Source organism: Acipenser ruthenus, chromosome 2 (genome assembly GCF_902713425.1).
Source record: "Acipenser ruthenus chromosome 2, fAciRut3.2 maternal haplotype, whole genome shotgun sequence".
NCBI classification, from domain to species: Eukaryota; Metazoa; Chordata; class Actinopteri; order Acipenseriformes; family Acipenseridae; genus Acipenser; species Acipenser ruthenus.
Genome location: NC_081190.1, coordinates 54119030 through 54137812, shown reverse-complemented (window position 1 = coordinate 54137812; position 18783 = coordinate 54119030). Strand labels below are relative to the sequence as shown.

The 18783-nt window shown below is 40.9% G+C and overlaps 1 protein-coding gene across 1 annotated transcript in view; it reads left to right on the top strand.

Moving 5' to 3' along the window:
* Window positions 1-18577, top strand: part of LOC117409037 (ephrin type-A receptor 5) — a 237040-nt gene extending 218463 nt beyond the window's left edge. The window contains exon 20 of the transcript XR_009308251.1: window positions 18270-18577. The gene's annotated coding sequence lies outside the window, so the exon portion shown is untranslated. The remainder of the gene's footprint in view (window positions 1-18269) is intronic.
* Window positions 18578-18783: the final 206 nt, after the last annotated feature.

Sequence of the window (18783 nt, the reverse complement as noted above, 5' to 3'; positions counted from 1 at the left end):
CACAAAACGTTTACAAAATTGGTGTGGGTTGGATGACTTTACCACATTCAGCCAGAGCTACGGATTATGTGTCGTTTTTAAATGCCTTCTACAATATGTTAAGGTTTTTTAAAGGACCTCAACTTGATGAATAAACCTCATTATAATTGGTACTGTTTGTTTCATATAAATTACATTTATAAATTACATTTATATGAAATATCAGACAATAGAATAGTGTATCGATCTCCAGAATTAGCTGTTTTGATTCCAACGCCAAGTTTTACTTTTCTGTAAAATAGTTTTGGGGAAGAACTAGCAAAGTTGGTGTAACAGGGAAGTGTTACATATGTGGGTCATCACAGAGCAGTGGGTGTTGACACGCCACACAGGCGTGCATATTTAATTAATACAGGTGCTGCCAGTAGGGTACCAGCTGGAGGTGGGAGAGGCAAGCAGTCCTCCCACGACAGTGAAGGCGGAACCAGCAAGTATTCACCCTCTGCTGGTGGAGGTGGGAGGGGTAAGCAGTCCTCCCACAATGGTGGAGGCAGAACTAGCAGGTATTCACCCTCTGCTGGTGGAGGAGGCAGAGGCAGCTCCTGCTGCTCTGCTCCTGTCAGTGGAGGTGATGGAAACAGAGGCAGCTTCTGCTGCTCTGCTCCAGGTGGAGATGGTGGAGGCAGAGGCAGCTCTGCTCCTGGTGGAGGTAGAGGCAGCTCCTGCTGCTCTGCTCCAGGTGGAGATGGTGGAGGCAGAGGCAGCTCTGCTCCTGGTGGAGGTGGTGGAGGCAGAGGTAGCTCCTGCTGCTCTGCTCCTAGTGGCAGAAGCGGTGGAGGTGGGAGCAGCGTGTAGTCTCCTGGCGACGGAAGTGGGAGCAGTGTGTAGTCTCCTGGCGACTGAGGTGGGAGCAGCGTGTAGTCTCCTGGCGACGGAGGTGGGAGCAGCGTGTAGTCTCCTGGCGACGGAGGTGGGAGCAGCGTGTAGTCTCCTGGCGATGGAGGTGGGAGCAGCGTGTAGTCTCCTGGCGACGGAGGTGGGAGCAGCGTGTAGTCTCCTGGCGACGGAGGTGGGAGCAGCGTGTAGTCTCCTGGCGACGGAGGTGGGAGCAGCGTGTAGTCTCCTGGCGATGGAGGTGGGAGCAGCGTGTAGTCTCCTGGCGACGGAGGTGGGAGCAGCGTGTAGTCTCCTGGCGACGGAGGTGGGAGCAGCATGCAGTCTCCCCCTCTTGCAGGGGGCTGGTGCTGCTCTTCTTCTCTTGCAGGGGACTGGTGCGGCTCTTCCTCTCTTGCAGGGGACTGGTGCGGCTCTGCCTCACTTGCAGGGGACTGGTGCGGGTCTCCCTCTCTTGCAGGGGACTAGTGTGGGTCTCCCTCTCTTGCAGGGGACTGGTGCGGGTCTCCCTCTCTTGCAGGGGACGGGTGCAGCTTTGAAGGTGCAACCAGCAGGCATTTTCCCTTTGCTGGTGGAGATGGGGACAGCAGGCATTTTTCCTCTGCTGGTGGAGATGGGGACAGCAAGCATTTTCCCTCTGCTGGTGGAGATGGGGACAGCAGGCATTTTCCCTCTGCTGGTGGAGATGGGGACAGCAGGCATTTTCCCTTTGCTGATGGAGATGGGGACAGCAGGCATTTTTCCTCTGCTGGTGGAGATGGGGACAGCAGGCATTCTTCCTCTAGCCCAGTGAGGGTGCAGGTAGGTGTGGCTCCTCCTACTTGGAATTCAACCTTCAACCTGGGGCAGTCCCATATCGGCAGCCAAGTAGTTAATCACCACGACTGCCGGGTTCACAAAGGGCACTGGGGAGCAGTGATGTTCCCAGCGTTCCCAATGTTCCCCATCTCTGGCCCACAGCAGGTCAGCAACCTTCGGGAGGTCCTCCCAGTTCCACTCCGAGTCCGACACCCAGTCCAGCATCTCCTCAGAGGATGGAGAGGGCTCTGTCTCCTCACTCCTGGGCTGTGGATGCTCTGGGACCTCTCTCCATTCCTGCTCCTCATTATGGCAGAAAGGACAGTCTGCAAATGGATGCATCTGTTCGCAGAGGGGGCACACCGGCAATGGCTGGTCATATCGCCCTGGGTTCCTGGCCTTCAGGCGGACTTCCTCTGTGTCCTTCACCTCCTCCTGCTGTTGTTGAGGTTGCTGCTGCAGCATCTTGTGGCCCTTTCTTCCCATTTTCTTTTTTTCTTTTTTTTCCAAAAAGAACGGGAAAACTTTTTTTTTTTCCCACACAAAAACACCTCTCCTGGTCTGATGCTTGCAGGCGCTGTTATCCCACGCAGGACACCATATGTCACAAGGCTGGCTGAGTGGTGACGTCAGAACCAGGAAATGAACAAGACAGACAGGACGGATGAAATGGTAAATGCGCTTGCTTGCGCCGGTTTATTGTAAATAAAAGGTTTGAACAAAACAAAACACAGGACACGGCACTTGCGGCCAAAATAAACAGACAAACAAAACGAACAGACACTAACAAACAGGGACGAACACTAAACAAACACATACTGTGCTGGTCCTCAAGCACCACGTAGCAATTGCTTACTATTTACTTTTTACTTATCTCCTCACTCTCCCCCGTTCCTTCGCCCTAAACACACAATCCCGAGTGAGTGAAACGTGCATCTATATTTACTGTTGTGCCGGGATTCAATTACTAATTCATTATTCACTTGAATCCCAGCATGTGAACTAATTCTGCGCAACCCCGTGCTCACATATTATTAAATACTTTAAATGCACGTGAAGTGCAATCCCCATGCCTAAATACAATTATAAATTTTAAATAACTCGTGCTGCACACACCCATTTATATCCCGTGCAGCCATATCTATACACCAACATTAACACACCACACGCAACATATAACACAGAAATGCACACAGGGGCGGGGCACATTGCCACACTCACACAAACTTAACTGTCAACAACACAATTTATTTTTTCAGGATCTACGATATTCAGGTCATGTTGATAGGTAGACACACAAAATCACTGATCTAAATAACATTTTTAATTTGTTACTCTCAATACCCATAGTCATTTTGAATGCTAAACACAAGTTTTTAGACTCTTGACTGCCCTCCTCTTCTCTTTTTTTTTTTTTTTTTTTAAATAAAATTAGTCGTCGCCAATTTTTTTACCACGGTTTTTCTCCCCAATTTAGCATACCCAATTATTATCTGAATCCTCGGCTCACCACTCGCAACCCCCCTGTCAACTCGGGAAACGGTGGCTGGAACACGCGTCCTCCGAAACGTGCTCCTGCCAAGCCGTCATTTTTCGCACTGCAGATCCACAGCAATGCCACCAGATCTATAGTGCCGGAGGACAACACAGATCTGGCGGCTCCACTGCAGAACCACAGGCGCCCTATCGGCCACAGGGGTCGCTGATGCGCGGTGAGCTGTGGATTCCCCTGCCGACCTAAGCCCTCCCTACCCGGGCAGCGCTCAGCTAATTGTGCGCCGCCCCCTAGGAACTCCTGGTCACAGTCGGCTGTGACATAGCCTGGATTCGAACCTGCAATCTCCAGGCTATAGGGCACATCCTGCACTCCGCGTGGAGCACCTTTACTGGATGCGCCACTCGGGAGCCCCTGCCCTCCTCTTCTCAACAGGTTTGAAATTGCGCGCTGTTGAATTTGCTGAAATACATGTTAATCGCAATGCTGAATAAACAGTACGTAACTGGAGACAAAACAAAGACAAACTTAAAATGGTGAAAGAAAAACACGCTGATCGGAGGAAAGTGTTTATCTTTAGCCCGATGTAGGAAACATTTTGTTTGATGGAGTACTTTGAATGACTTTAATACATACTGTAACTTGTTCTACATGTCAGTGCAACGCAGTTTCTTTACTGGTTATTAAATGGTGCACTGTGTATTTTTGCTTTTTAATTGATGAAGCAGCACTGTTTAATACTTTTAAAATACTAAAAATACTTTTTAATTTGAATTAATACAACACATTTGTAAAAGCCAATGCAGCGGGAATTTGTCTAAGTATGATTTAGGAAAGAAATGTTCAGCAAAGAAGATATGTTCTTGAACTTGTTTGTGTAATTGATAAGCTAAAATAAAAAGCCTGTAGGTTAATACAGATGTGTTGTGGGATGTATAACTTGATTTTACACTCTGTTAAATTATTACTTTTTAAATTTTATACATTTTGAAAAACATAATAGTTGCAGCAGTTTAACTAAAAACAAAAAACAATACTGTAAAATTATTAATGGAATAAAATGTTGCTAAAAGGGTTTTTCGAAAACGAAACAGGCGTATCTTTCTTTATTTATCGACGTTGAGCATGTAGGAAAAAAATCAATTGTAAAAAAAGTATTTTAAACCCCAAAAATGTGTTTTCTTAAAATTGAAGTCTCAAAAAGGGGGGAGCGAGTTTTACACCAGTGCGATCTATAAAACAATTTTACAGTCAGTGAAACGCATAAGAAACACCAACCTTCCTGTGACAGGACGGCTGAGGGTGGTGACGTCAGACCAGAAGCAGGAACTGCAAACACAGGGAGTACTCGGGTGCAAAGCGCATTGCGGCGCTGTTTTTATTGAAACAAAAATAAATCAAATATTTAAACAAAAACACAACGCACACAGAGCGAAATAAAAGGTTTAAACAAAACATGTCGTGAACACAAAATCCAAACACAATAACAAGTACCGGGCAGGTGATCTCCAACACACGTAGCATTTGTTAATTTTTACTTTTGTTTTTTATTTCTTTCTTTATTTCCTCTCTGCTCGCTCTCATTATATACATGTGCAGTTAACAACAAGCACTGAAACAATAATTCAATAAATGGCACCAGTCACATTCTCACGGGATGTCTGGCAGACATTGCATCTGCCAGACCATATCCAAACAAAACAATAACAAAGAAAGCATATTATATTTTTAAATAACACAACATCCATTCAAATCATACAATACATTGAATCACCCGTTTAAAAGAACCCAAACTATACATTTTAAATCATAACAATACATTCACCCATGCTAAACAAACATAAACAATACATTTTACAGCAGGGCTTTGCCCTGCCCGCTATTCATGTGCAGGTCTTTTCCTCTGCGACACTTCCTTTAATATTTTCTTTGACATACTGTATAATGGGACATTTTGGAGTGGAATTTATTTTGGCTTTATTGGCGGTTTGGATTGGATTGCCAATAATACTTCCACCAATCAGAGTGTGGCATACAGTGAGTGATCCCGGCCTCTGACAGACTGGTATGCAGCACAGGTTAAAGAAGCGCTGGGCAAGGGAAATAATGTGTCAGATGTCAAAGTGAATATGAGAATATGAGAATGGCAGTGTGATGAAGCCAATTTGCTTGAAAAAATTAAAAGCAGACCGGACATTTCCATCAATGGATTTAGGAAATCTGGAATTTATGATGCGATCAGAAACTCTGAGGCTGTGTAAACTGTGCCTACTACTGTGGTACCTGTAGGATTGTTCTTTTTTAGGTTAAGCAGTTTTATGTTATTTATTTATTTATTTATTTACAAGGGGTTAATTAAGTAACAGCCAAAATTGTTTATGCCAAACTGCATTTTAGTTTTGGCTTATCGTTAAAGTGTTCACACATGGCAATACTGCCCTACAATTACTAGGCTACATGATACTGTGATCATTCCACTGTGTTATATTAGTGAACCATAGCTAAGTGTTAAAACTGAGAGTTAGCAAATACTAATTACTAATATCTTAAAACTGAAAGACCATATAAGAACGATAAATATTGTAACTAATTTGTATATGGCGTTCTTTGTTCTCCAAGTTGCTGCAGTGACATTGTAGATGCTATAACTAGTTACTGCAAACGAGATACTGTTTTAGCAGACACATTTCATTAAGTTAACATGTATTTGAATGTTTTTGAAATTAAACGTAGAAATACAAAACTGTGTGACATGTTTCTTTGTGAACGTGCTAAGTAATAAATGGCAATTAAAAAACCGTCAAAATCTACCAAGGTTGCAAATCCGCGAATTTAATACCAGCCAAAATTTCCCATTATATGGTACATTAATTGCTTAAAGGATTTCCACTGTCTTATTAGAAATGTACTGTTTAGTACTGATCTGTACATTCTGCTGTGCCCCCAGCATTTGAATAATGCTTTACATTACATTGATCTGCATGTGGTTAAATACATAACCTTTACAGTAAAATATGGTTAACTTACGATATATAATGGTAATTAAACCATATATATATATATATATATATATATATATATATATATATATATATATATATATATATATATATATGCATGTGTGTATGTATAAACATTGCATATTTAGCAGTCACCATTAGCAACCCGAAAAACCCGAACCAAAATTTGAGTACATTTTGGGGGGGGAAGGGGGGATTTGCTATGCAGAAACAGGCTTTTCAGGCTCAGAAATCCAGTGACTTGTAAAAAAAAAACAGGTTAGGATCGTCGCTTCAGAAATTACATTGATTTACCATGGAGTTACTCATCAACACAGCTACTTGGCTCAGGTAAGATTAGCCTCTAACACAGTGGGGGGCACAGAGAGTCAGTAAGCGGGGCGCGACTGTGAAAGGGGCAGTTCTGTAAAAATGTTTATTTTCAGTGAATTTTCGGTGACTTGACTCGACTTGAGTCCCGGCCCTAAAGTCTCCACTTGACTCGAGTCATAGTCTTTATGATAAAATAAATTACAATAACCGCAGCCCTTCTTGTGATGCGTACAAGCCCTGCCTCTTTATGAGTGAGAGGAACACGTGACAACAGAGACAGAGAAGAGCGTCAGCAGCATGGAAGGTAAATCTAGAGTACCTGCGGTCATCGAGTTCGCAAAAACTATGGAGTAGACAGGGAGAGAAATAAGCAGCGTTCTGCCAGCACTGAGAAATGCCAAACTGAAATGAACTGTGTCTAAAATAACTTAAATCGTTTTTGGTCTTTGTAATGGGGGGGAGAGATCTGTGCTGACTATCTAGCGCATGCATGGTTCTGCCTCGTAATATCTGCCTGTCAATCATGGCAATGACACGGAGAGGTTGGGAGGAAAGTGTGTTGGCTTTGCCTCTCTCTGAGTGGTTGAGAGGCAAGCCTTGGGGGGTTGCTCGGCCCTTAGGAAATGCATTTGGTTGTGCATTCGGTTGACCATGACCGGGGGAAACCCAGTGACGCTAGCTGAGGAAGCGAGCGTAAACAAAACAGACCAGAGCTGACCGGCATAGCGACAGCAGGGGCACTATGTAAGCAGCACTTTTGTTTTGTAGTTTTATTACTGTGTTTTATTTTCCCTTTTCATTTCGCCTTTGGTTTTCATTATTATTTTTGAGCACCTGTGAATACGCCTGCATATGCCTCTGTTGGCAACCTGTGGTCCTGAGTACCATTGCCGGTATACAGGCCACAGACAACAGCGCCCTCTGCGGGCTAAAATAAATAAAAAATTAAATAAATAAAACTAGGCACCTGTGCAGTGTTTTCAAGTACAATCTTCTGTCTCCCATGTAAGTGAATACCCCCACCCTTCCACAGTCTTTTTTTTTTATTATTTCTTACCAGTCAATACTTATTTGGTGAGTCAATCAATAGATTTTTATTTATGGAAGCTTAAAACTTAAATGCAGTAGAAAAGGGGTTAAGCGTTTGTTGTCTGGTTTAATGTATCTCTAATGTTACACTATGTTTTAAAAAATCATTGTTTTAAAAAACAAAAAAGAACTGGCAAAAAAAGCCATATTTTGCTAAAATTGTAAGTTGTTTTTAAAATCCGAACTACTACTTGCAAATCCAAACTCATGTACAAGCTTATAAACTTAACAAAATGTTTTGTACACTGAATTTTATGTAATAATGCACTGTACAAGAAATGAACACTCAAACAACCCTCAGACCACAGCAGCATGATTTTGGGAATAAGCCCAATCAACATTGCCAGACGAAAGGAGGTTGAGGACAGAACTGTACTGTTTTCAATTCATTTTTAAGAAGTAGTCTGTGGATTTTGTCAAAGTGGGTCAACAGATCGATTTTTACACCAGTATAAAAAAAGGAGGGTTGTTTGCGCTGCTGGGGTATTTTGAATGTGTTTATGAAACAGCAGTAGGGTTATGCAGCATTAGTAGGGTTATTCAAAATACAATTGACCTCTTAGTATTACTGTACATTTGCAAATTTTGTGCTATTTTTTTAAGTGCATTAGTGAAAACCATTTTTATCTGAAAATACCAGTAACAAAAATTACTTACCTGTGTTTTGTAACACACATTATTATGCTAAACTCTTAGCCTTTCAAGATACATTTCTTTCTGTAATTTTAGGCAAATTAGGTTGTTTATTGATTTTGAACTGGAACATATATGTGCGTGTATGCAGTGGTTTTAAAACTTTGATTTCACCTCAGTTGCATTACTTGGACTGCTATGTTTTCAGCTTAGAAGCAAGATCTCTATATCAAATATCAAATGAAATGCCATAAAATTTCCTTTCATATGGTTAAGGTATCTGAAAAAAAACTATCAGGGAGTTTCACTGTTGAGAAAAGGTGAAAAAAACACTCAGGCTGCCATCAGTAAAATTGTAAATAAATGGTTAAATGCGTTATTTTGTTTTGTGGTATCCATTACTGTACATCCAGCCCAACTGAGCATAGGTAAACGGGCCTCTGTATGGTCAACAACAAAACAACTGCTTATAAATAGACCAAGGGAATCGTGAATTCACTGAAATGGAGAGACAAAACACTAGGCAGAAACCTTGGGCCTTTAATGGTGAACATTAGTGGGGCAAGTATGACCACATTATTGTGCATCTCAATTTTGTATTTTTAATTGAAATGTTATTTTCTTTTTACTTGTAGATTGCTAATCTCCTGTAAAATGAAGCTGATTAAATCAATCTGTCTCGAACTGTCAGGACTAATGGCTCGAATTGACTTGAGCCAGATATGTGACTCATCTCATGTCCCAATTTCTGTGACTCAATTACAGCACTGGGGGGTATGTGAGAAAAATCCTGTAATGGCGAACAACGCATTTTTTTAACACATTTTAGTGTTTTGTGACCTAGCAATTGAATCAACAATGTTGAATCTCCTTTCAAACAAAAACATTTGCTTTCTGTTGGGTGAAGTTAAATGTATAAACACCCAGCCAGCTGCTGTGAGTCAGCGTTGAGCGCACACATGACTAATTTACATATTTAAATAGCAGGGTGTGGTTCTGCAGTCTGTGGGCCATAAAAATCACCCTGGGCTGAACTTAGACGTTACCATCATGTGTAGCACCTCATTCGACTCGTAATGAATAGGGCTTTCGAGAACAATACCAGGAGCACATAACTCACTTTTGGCAAGTTGCCAGACGAGGGCTAAGTGACAAGTTTTATTCAAACTTCAGCCCAACACTTTACCCTGTAGTGGATGCAGGTCCTAAAATGTAAGTATTGCTGTAAGAACCATAGAACCACTCTTCCAAATTTTGTGAAACACTTTTGGTTTCAAGTCCACTGGTCAATAAATGCCTATGAAATTTGAATTTATGGTATTTCTACCAAGTTTAGGCCGAAATAAGTCACATGGGGGGGGGCTCCGAAAAATCACCCAAATACATTTACATTTTTGGATAGATGTTGATGAGATCTACAAGAATCAAGCAAAACATTTGGTATCCGCGGATTTTGTATTTTTGGCAGATTATTGTTGTCATGCATTCGAGCATTGCTTATGGCCACTTTGGTGAGGTTAAAGTACCACATAGTCCTAAACGAACTGGCGTTATTCTTCAATTTTGCATGGTCTGGTGTTAGATCTACAGTAAAAATTGACAGGGTGTGCTTCTAGTGGCACTACCTTGGAGCTGAGGGGTTATGAACTTGCGTGTGGAAGTTAGATTTCTTTGTTACAGTGACACATTTGAAACTACCAAAACCTCACTTAATTGCATTTTAAAATCTACAAACTGATAGAAAACACAAAAAAACAGATAATCTTGGCAAACTTTATGTGCTTGAGGGGTTAACCATTTCATGATTATTTATGACATGTTTACCGTATCGTATGCGGTTTCCAATCTCAAAATTTCCTTTGGCTGAAGGGGTGCATCCAGTAAAAGCCTCTCTGCGTGGCATGCAGGATGTGCCTTATAGCCTGGACGTCGCCGGTTTGAGTCCTGGTTATTCCACAGCTGACTGTGGAGGAGAGCTCCCAGGGGGTGGCTCACAACTGGCTGAGTGTCGTCCCGGGGGGGAGGGTTTAGGTTGGCCAGGGTGTTCTTGGCTCACCACCAGCGACCCCTGTAGTCTGGCTGGACGCCTGCGGGCTTGCCTGTAAGCTGCCTGAGACCTGCGTTGTCTGCCGACGCTGTAGCTCTTGGGTGGCTGCATGGTGAGTCTGAAGTGTGAAAAAAGCTGTCGGCTGACAGCACACGCTTCGGGGGACAGCGTGTGTTCGTCTTCGCCGCTCCCGAGTCGTGCAGGGGTTGTAGCAGTGAACTGAGCCTAAAAAATAATTGGTCATTCCAGATTGGGAGAAAATAATAAAAATAATTGGCAACGACTAAAAAAAAAATTCCTTTTGCTGTAAGTTCTGGTGTTGAAAAAATTATGGAAAATTCACTGTTTTAAAAAAAAAAAAAAAAACTTCCACATTTACCCCACTATTTGCATACACATGCCTTTTGCCATCTTGACAATGCAGCGTGGTTGCCATGTGGTTTTGAACACTGTTCCGTGCAGTGCTCCAGTGTCCTGGTGCCATGCATAATGGCAACTGGCACATCCTGAAGAAATAGAACTTGGCCCATTGTGGCAAGGTAGAGGTTCCCTGCCACTGAAGACTTAAACTCCAAAGACTTTCAGGTGTGCCTGCCCAGAAGGCTTAACCCTTTGCGGTCCATTGTCGGACTGGGTCCGACATTGCAATTATTCCTCACAGGTCCTTTGTTGGACTGGGTCCGACATCATTATAGCAACGCAATAAACGCGTGTTTAGTCGTTTTTTCTCCGGAAAAAGCCGAGAAAACCATTCAATTGCCGAGTGGGAGCGACAGGAGCCGAGACAAGTCGGGAAAAAAAAAAAAAAAAAAAAAAAAAGGCGTATTTCATGAATAGTCATACATGGTATCAGGTATCAGATAATGGGGCGTTCATAGTAAACAAGCTGGCTGAGTGCGTCAGCGCACTGAGACTATCATGGACATTTGCAGAGCTTTTTTCAGATGTTATAGTAATAAAATAATGACTTGGATCGCATTATTGAGGAGTTTGGTGATAAAACGAGTGATCCGGAGATGATCGATCGGTATGTACGACTATTATTATTATTATTATTTATTTCTTACATAGCTGAACGCTATAGCAAACGAAAGGGTGGGGCGGGGCTGGAGATGCCTAGTGTGTGCTTTGTTGATATGCAGGGCCATTTAAACCCGTTTGACTGTGAAAAAAAATACTTTTAAACAGTGCGTATAAAATTAACTGCGCGTGTGAAAATTAATTAGACCTGGCGTGCCTGACGCGCGATTAATAAATGGACCGCAAAGGGTTAATTGACTGACTGGCCAGCATGAGAATGCAGCAAATGGCTTTCTCATGAATGGTTGGCCAATCAGTCAATTATCCCCCTAGGTAGTCACTAGTGAGCAGCACTCTTTAAAGAGATCCCGCCATATCTGACAGAGATGGAGGACTGCTCTTTCCGGTAGAGATGAGTGCCACAAACTGACTTATCTTCATCCTAACTCAAAAGTCCCTGATCAACAGACACCTTTGGCAGAATTCTCTTTAGATGGCCAAAAGCTGCTGCGGCTGAGGTTCTCTGGAGAAGGTGATCCAGTGAATATATGCCTGTATCATTGTCAAGTTTTTCTTGATAAGTATAAGTATCTCATAGTTCCCAATGTTTAAACTAATTCTGGGACACAAGCTCTGTCCTCAATGTATCATCCAGATAAACGATCCCAAAGTGCAAAGCCAGTTTAAGGAAAGCAAGCAGGAGCAGCCTGAGCAAGTACAAAGCAAACCTGGTGAAGAAAACTTGGCTTCTTCATCTCTTTCTTTCATTGATGAGGATGCTCTGAACGAGTCTCTTGTCAGCATCGGACAGTCTCTAGTGAAACAGAAAGTTCCTGTTGAACGCCGTGAGGCTTATGGTAAATGTAAGTTAAAGAAGATTTCTACAATAGCAGCTAAGGTTTCAAAAGTTGTGGGTGTTGGAGAAATCCCCTCGACTAGTACATCCAATCCAGCGTATGTTCCAAGTGTGCCAGACAGTGATTATGTGCTTCAGAACCTAAAAGACGCCTTTTCTTTGACTACTTCGAAGGAACTACAGGTTCAGATTTTGACTCTGGCACCTAAGTCATGGTCCCAGAAAAAAATGCATCTTTTTTTCCACGTCAGTTCATCAGGTCAAGCTGGCACGTAAGCTAAAAAAGGAAAAGGGTTTGATGGCGAAGCCTTGACCCTAAACGTGTTTGGACTTGGACTTGGACGAAAGACTTGAAAGGCTGCGTATGAGTCTTCTACGTAAAGCAAGAAGTGAGTTGTGTATGTCCAGGGGCAAAACAGGTGGTAACCGTGTGTATCGATAGAGAGAAAGTGAAGAAGCCGAAGCACTTAATACTTGTCAACCTTTGTGAGGCCCATCATACCTTCCAAGAGAGATACCCCAACAAGAAGATTCTCATTTGCAGCTCTGCAGCCTAAGTGGTGCATACTGCCTGGAGCTACTGGGACTCACTCTGTGTGCGTCTGTATGTACCATCAGAACATAAAGTTGATGTTAAAGGCGTGTGGTCCTCCTGAAGGACTACAAAAGTTTGCTTGGTAAGACTGTGTGCTCCCTTGAGGAAGAAGTTTTTATGACAGGCGCTTGTGAGGAATACTTTGATGGTCTGGAAAGTCTGGATACAGTTGACAATGTTGTATTCCATCAGTGGGTGTACGTTGTATGGGAAACTTCTGAGCCTGCAGAAGAATCACTTCGTTGCCATGATTCAAAGCAACTTCCTGAGGTGCCTGAAAGAAGATCTGAAAGAGGACCATGCCATCTGTCTGCTTGATTTTGCAGAAAATTATAGTTTTGTGATCCAAGACATTGCTCAAGGATTTCATTGGGACAATTCTCAGGCAACACTCCATCTGTTTGTGTTCTACTTCCGTCGGGACAGTGAACTTAAGCATATGAGTGCTGCAGTGATGAGTAATGAAATGCAACACTCCATGTCAACAGTGTATGCATTTCAGAAGGAGTCGACACCTTAGCCATCACTGGCTCCAGGGAAGCACACCACTTTGTACCCGATATCCCAGGCAAAATAAAGGTCTCATTTACCAGTCAAAGTACAGAATTCCGTGTGGTGACAGTGCTGAAAGGCGCAGTTGTCCAGGAGGGTCCAGCTCAGCTGTGTCTACAAGTTGGTGACTGGGTGAAGGTGTCGTATGACAATAAAATGTTCCCTGGAGAAGTTGAGAACGTCTCAAGTGAAGGTTATGCATCCTGCCAGACCGAACACCTTCAAGTGGCCCTTCTGAGGACAGACTGTTCTATGAATGGAAGAACACAATAATTTTAAATTTGATGAACTTTGTGATGTGTGGTTTCTATAACAGTTGTTAACCAACCACATTCTGCATGCAACTTTTAAAATGTTTAAGGTCCTTTGCTTTTTTGCGTAGTTATATACTTGTCATAAGAACTGAGATTTTTTGTTCAATTCCAGTAGGCGTAGATGTGAAATTCTATTTATGCCGGAAGTTGTTAAACCCTCAGGTTTCTTAAGTTTATCATAGTAATCTATGAGGCAGTTTACAAGCAAAAACTGAAAAGCGTGACAACAGATCTCTCGCGCTTTTATGGTCATGACAGTTCTGCTTCCACGTTTACATGAGAGTTTATTTTAGAGAACGAATTTAGTCGTCCAAATGCAAACAACCTCATTAGTAATAAAATAATGGGAGGGTTTATTTAAAAATCACCAAACGCGCTGAAAAGAGATGCTGCGCGATAAAGGATATCGTTCAAATAATGCACAGGGGTTTACATGAGGATTTACGCGCTAGGCAGAGATGAAGAGAAGGTTACCCCCACCTGTGGTGCTGTTGATCAGACGATGCTCCTGGATCAGCAGCTACAGCGTTCAAACCAACTTTAATTTAAAGAACAGTTGTGAATTGCTTCACAGCTTTTGTTTTACATGTGAATCCCAAGAATAATATGTAAAAAACAAAACAGATCACATATGCGCACACACTTAGCCCGACATGCGTAAAATGGCTTGATATCCCCAACTATTTGTTTTTTCACAAATTATTCTTAGGCTTCACATGTAAAACAGAAGCTGTGAAACAATTCACAATTGGCATCCTTTAAATTAAAGTTGGTTTGAGCCTGTAGCTGCTGTGGTTGAGGAGATAAAGCCATTTTACGCGTATCAGGTAGGCTGTGTGCGTATATGCAGTATGTTATTGTTTTTCACAATTTATTTGTTTGATTCACATGTAAAGGAGAGCTTGTGAAACAATTCACAATTGGTCTTCACATTAAAGTTGGTTTGGATGCTCAGGCTACTGTGGTTGAGGAGATAAAGCCCTTTTACGCGTGGCTGAGGCTAAGTGTGTGTGTGCGGTCTGATATTATTTTCCATAAATTATTCTTAGGATTCACATGTAAAACAGAGACTGTGAAGCAAAGCAAAGCTTATGACATGGTTTATTTAGATTTCCAGAAAGCTTTTGACAAAGTCCCGCATAAAAGATAAATTCTCAAACTGAACGCAGTAGGGATTCAAGGAAATGCATGCACATGGATTAGGGAGTGGATAACATGTAGAAAACAGAAAGTACTGATTAGAGGAGAAACCTCAAAATGGAGTGAGGTAACTAGTGGTGTACCATAGGGATCAGTATTAGGTCCTCTGCTATTCCTAATCTACTTTAATGATTTAGATTCTGGTATAGTAAGCAAACTTGTTAAATTTGCAGACGACACAAAAATAGGAGGAGTGGCAAACACTGCTGCAGCAGCAAAGGTCATTCAAAATGATCTAGACAGCATTCAGAACTGGGCATACACATGGCAAATTACATTTAATAGAGAAAAGTGTAAAGTACTGCATGCAGGCAATAAAAATGTGCATTATAAATATCATATGGGAGATACTGAAATTGAAGAAGTGAACTATGAAAAAGACCTAGGAGTTTATGTTGACTCAGAAATGTCTTCATCTAGACAATGTGGGGAAGCTATAAAAAAAGGGCAACAAGATGTTCGGATATATTGTGAGAAGTGTTGAATTTAAATCAAGGGAAGTAATGTTAAAACTTTACAATGCATTCGTAAGACCTCACCTAGAATATTGTGTTCAGTTCTGGTCATCTCGTTACAAAAAGGATATTGCTGCTCTACAAAGAGTGCAAAGAAGAGCAACCAGAATTATCCCGTGTTTAAAAGGCATGTCGTATGCAGACAGGCTAAAAGAATTGAATCTATTCAGTCTCAAACAAAGAAGACTACGCGGCAATCTGATTCAAACATTCAAAATCCTAAAAGGTATAGACAATGTCGACCCAGGGGACTTCTTTGACCTGAAAAAAGAAACAAGGACCAGGGGTCACAAATGGAGATTAGATAAAGGGGCATTCAGAACAGAAAATAGGAGGCACTTTTTTACACAGAGAATTGTGAGGGTCTAGAACCATCTCCCCAGTAATGTTGTTGAAGCTGACACCCTGGGATCCTTCAAGAAGCTGCTTGATGAGATTCTGTGATCAATAAGCTACTAACAACCAAACGAGCAAGATGGGCTGAATGGCCTCCTCTCGTTTGTAAACTTTCTTATGCTCTTATGTTCTTATCCTTCTGCTTCCAAATTCTGCACACAACCGAAATGTGCAACTTCCACCTGACTGCAGCTTGGTTTTGAGTAGCCCCCAGTCTTTGTTTAATCTCTACTTTTTCTTTCAGTGAGAGACTTCTTGGCATTTTGTCTGTTTTTGCCACAAAAAAAAAACGATGCAAGTAAGTGGAGGATGTGACGTCACAAATATTGCTTTTATGTGGCAGCTGTTACCGAGTGGATAATTCACGGTAGGGAAGGTGTTCCCAGGAGAAATGTTGCTCGTAAGCGGCGGTTGCTCTTACAAGGTGTTGCTGTAAACAAGCGTCTACTGTATTATAGCATATTGCAGTTTTGATAGACCTAGGTTGACTGTGAAATATGTACAGGTTTGGTCTGTGGAAAAAGTGGCAACCCTTGGTACACTACGTAGGCATTGTACAATGAGATTTGGACCATGTACAAGCCAAGATTCTTATACCATGCCATGGTCTTCCTTGCAGCATTGTACGGCTCCAGCATCTGGTCTGAGCTATCCACACCTCCCATGTATTTGTTGTATTTTTTTTTAAATACAGATCCTGCACTTTTCAACATATGCAGTTCGGCACAGCATAAATGTCAGAAGACTGCTCACTTGAGCAATGCAGACTGATATAATCTAACTTCAATACATTGCAGCAAGTCCTGACTGATAAATACAAATAATACTGCAACATTTAATTGTTATAATATGTTTTATACTGTATTTTATTGTATAACAAATAAAACACAGCAAACATAACAACGTAACTACAACCTATTTTTAATATATATTTTTTTACAAAGTAATGCAGCATATTTAAAAAAAAACGTGTATTTAAGATTTTGTAATATTATTTTTAATTTTACCGTTAGTTTTGGAATGCAATGAAGCGTCCCTAAATACCCAGAAGTGACGAACCAATAGTGACTTTTTTGTTGAGTACCAGTGAATTTAGGTACGCACTCATTGTTAAAAAGTCCAGTCAGAACTACACAAGAACAGTTACCAAATCGTACAACTGCGCATGTGTAGCATTCGTTTTAAAAAGTACTTTTTTATATTAAAATACACATTTTTAAACCTCTCCACCCACAAAGGGTACTAAAGACTACTTAGATGCAGTAACTTGCCAAATGGGAGTAGTAACTGTTCAGTAGTTTTTTATCTACAGGTGAATAATAAAAAACGCTCTCCTGGCACCAAACTTACATGAAAAAACTACTGGACAGAATAACACAAAAATTGTAGAAAAAATCCAGCCTACCAATCAGACCTGATATCCGAAACGGCAGTCAGATTGAGATTGAATTTTACCCGAATTGAAGTCAAAGTAGATACTATAGTCCAGATCATGGCTTCTATCAAAGAGAAAAACAACGTCCACAAACTTGAACTTGAAGCTTATCTATAAACTTCAGGTACATTCAAACAGTATCAGGGCTGGCATTGAGGGGGGGGTGCAACTGAGCCCACTTTAATGACGACGTAAAAAATATAGAGGTGCCGTCTAATCTACTGCGATTAGCAAAAGAAACCGTAGCAAGGTAGTACTGGTGGACTGTCAATCAAAACTCAAATTTGCAAATCACAGCTGACAGATTGTTTATCTGGAGGCGGGACGAAACAAGTGCTCTGGCAATAGGTCAGTGTTAAAGTCATGTGATCCTAAAGGCGTAATTTTGGGAGACCGAACAAAACTGAACAACCTGATTTGGCAAACCAGGTTACCTACATTTTCTTTTTGCTGGATTGAGACAATTAAAAACCCATCACAGTGCACAAACAGCGTCCCCAAATTGCTAAATGGACTAAATGATTTAGCGAAAAGGTTAAAACCTGTTCCATTTCCACATCAAACAAGCTGAACGTGTTCGAGTCTGTCCGCCTCACGAAATTCAGTATTAACGGATGGTAAAAATTCAGTTAAAAAAAAAAAATAACATACTTCTGGGATATTAATTTATTAAGTATGTTCAAAGAATGATGTTTTCTCTCATGAATTGTAACACATGCATTTGTACTGTGGTCTAAGTTTTGAGATGTGTTTTTTTATAGAAACGTTTTCATACTAACTTTTGTTTTGTACTTGATAACATTCATTTAAAAATCCAATTGACGCCTACAATGAATGCTTTTGTAACTAATTTGAAGCTATTAATATGTTTCTATATTAACTAAATCGAGTAATTAATCAAATTGATTAATCTTGTTACATAATTGATTTATTAACATGTTTGGATATACTGTTACTTGATTGATTACTGCCTTGTTCACAGTCAACTTAAAATAACATGTTTTGTTGAAAAATAAAAAAGAATACTTTTTTGACAGATTCAGATTTTGCTGCTGATGTATTTCTTTTCAAAAAGTTGTCTTTGGTTGTGCTTCACGTTTTTTTTTTTTTTTTTTAAAGGTGCACTTCACAGTCTTGCACCAGGGCCAAGTAAATCCAAGCGCCGGCACTGAACAGTGTTCCAATTCCAAAAGAAGATAGTGACAAACAGATTTACTAAGCTTTTTAAGCTGTGCAAAGCTGGAACCAAGGAAAATAAACACTGTTTCAAATCAATTTAAGGACTTCTAAATGTCTAATTATTCGTTCTTAGTTTTGTAACATGTTTACCATTTATGTATTATTTGCTGTACACAGAGATACTGTATGTAGTGTTTTTTTTCTTACATCCCAGTGATTTTTATATTTTTATTCACACAATCATTTACTCTTTAGTCATTCATTAACTTCTAAGTTGTAAAATTCCATGTTAATAATTTAAAAAGAGAAATAAACTATGAGTGCTTAAGAGATCTTGAATTATATTTCTTAGTAGTTCTGTAAAATTAAATGCTGTTGAAGTAAATTGAAGACTGGAGCAAATTCTCTGAACATAAAGCAGCTGAGGAATAACTTTCAACTTTCACTCAGGAGG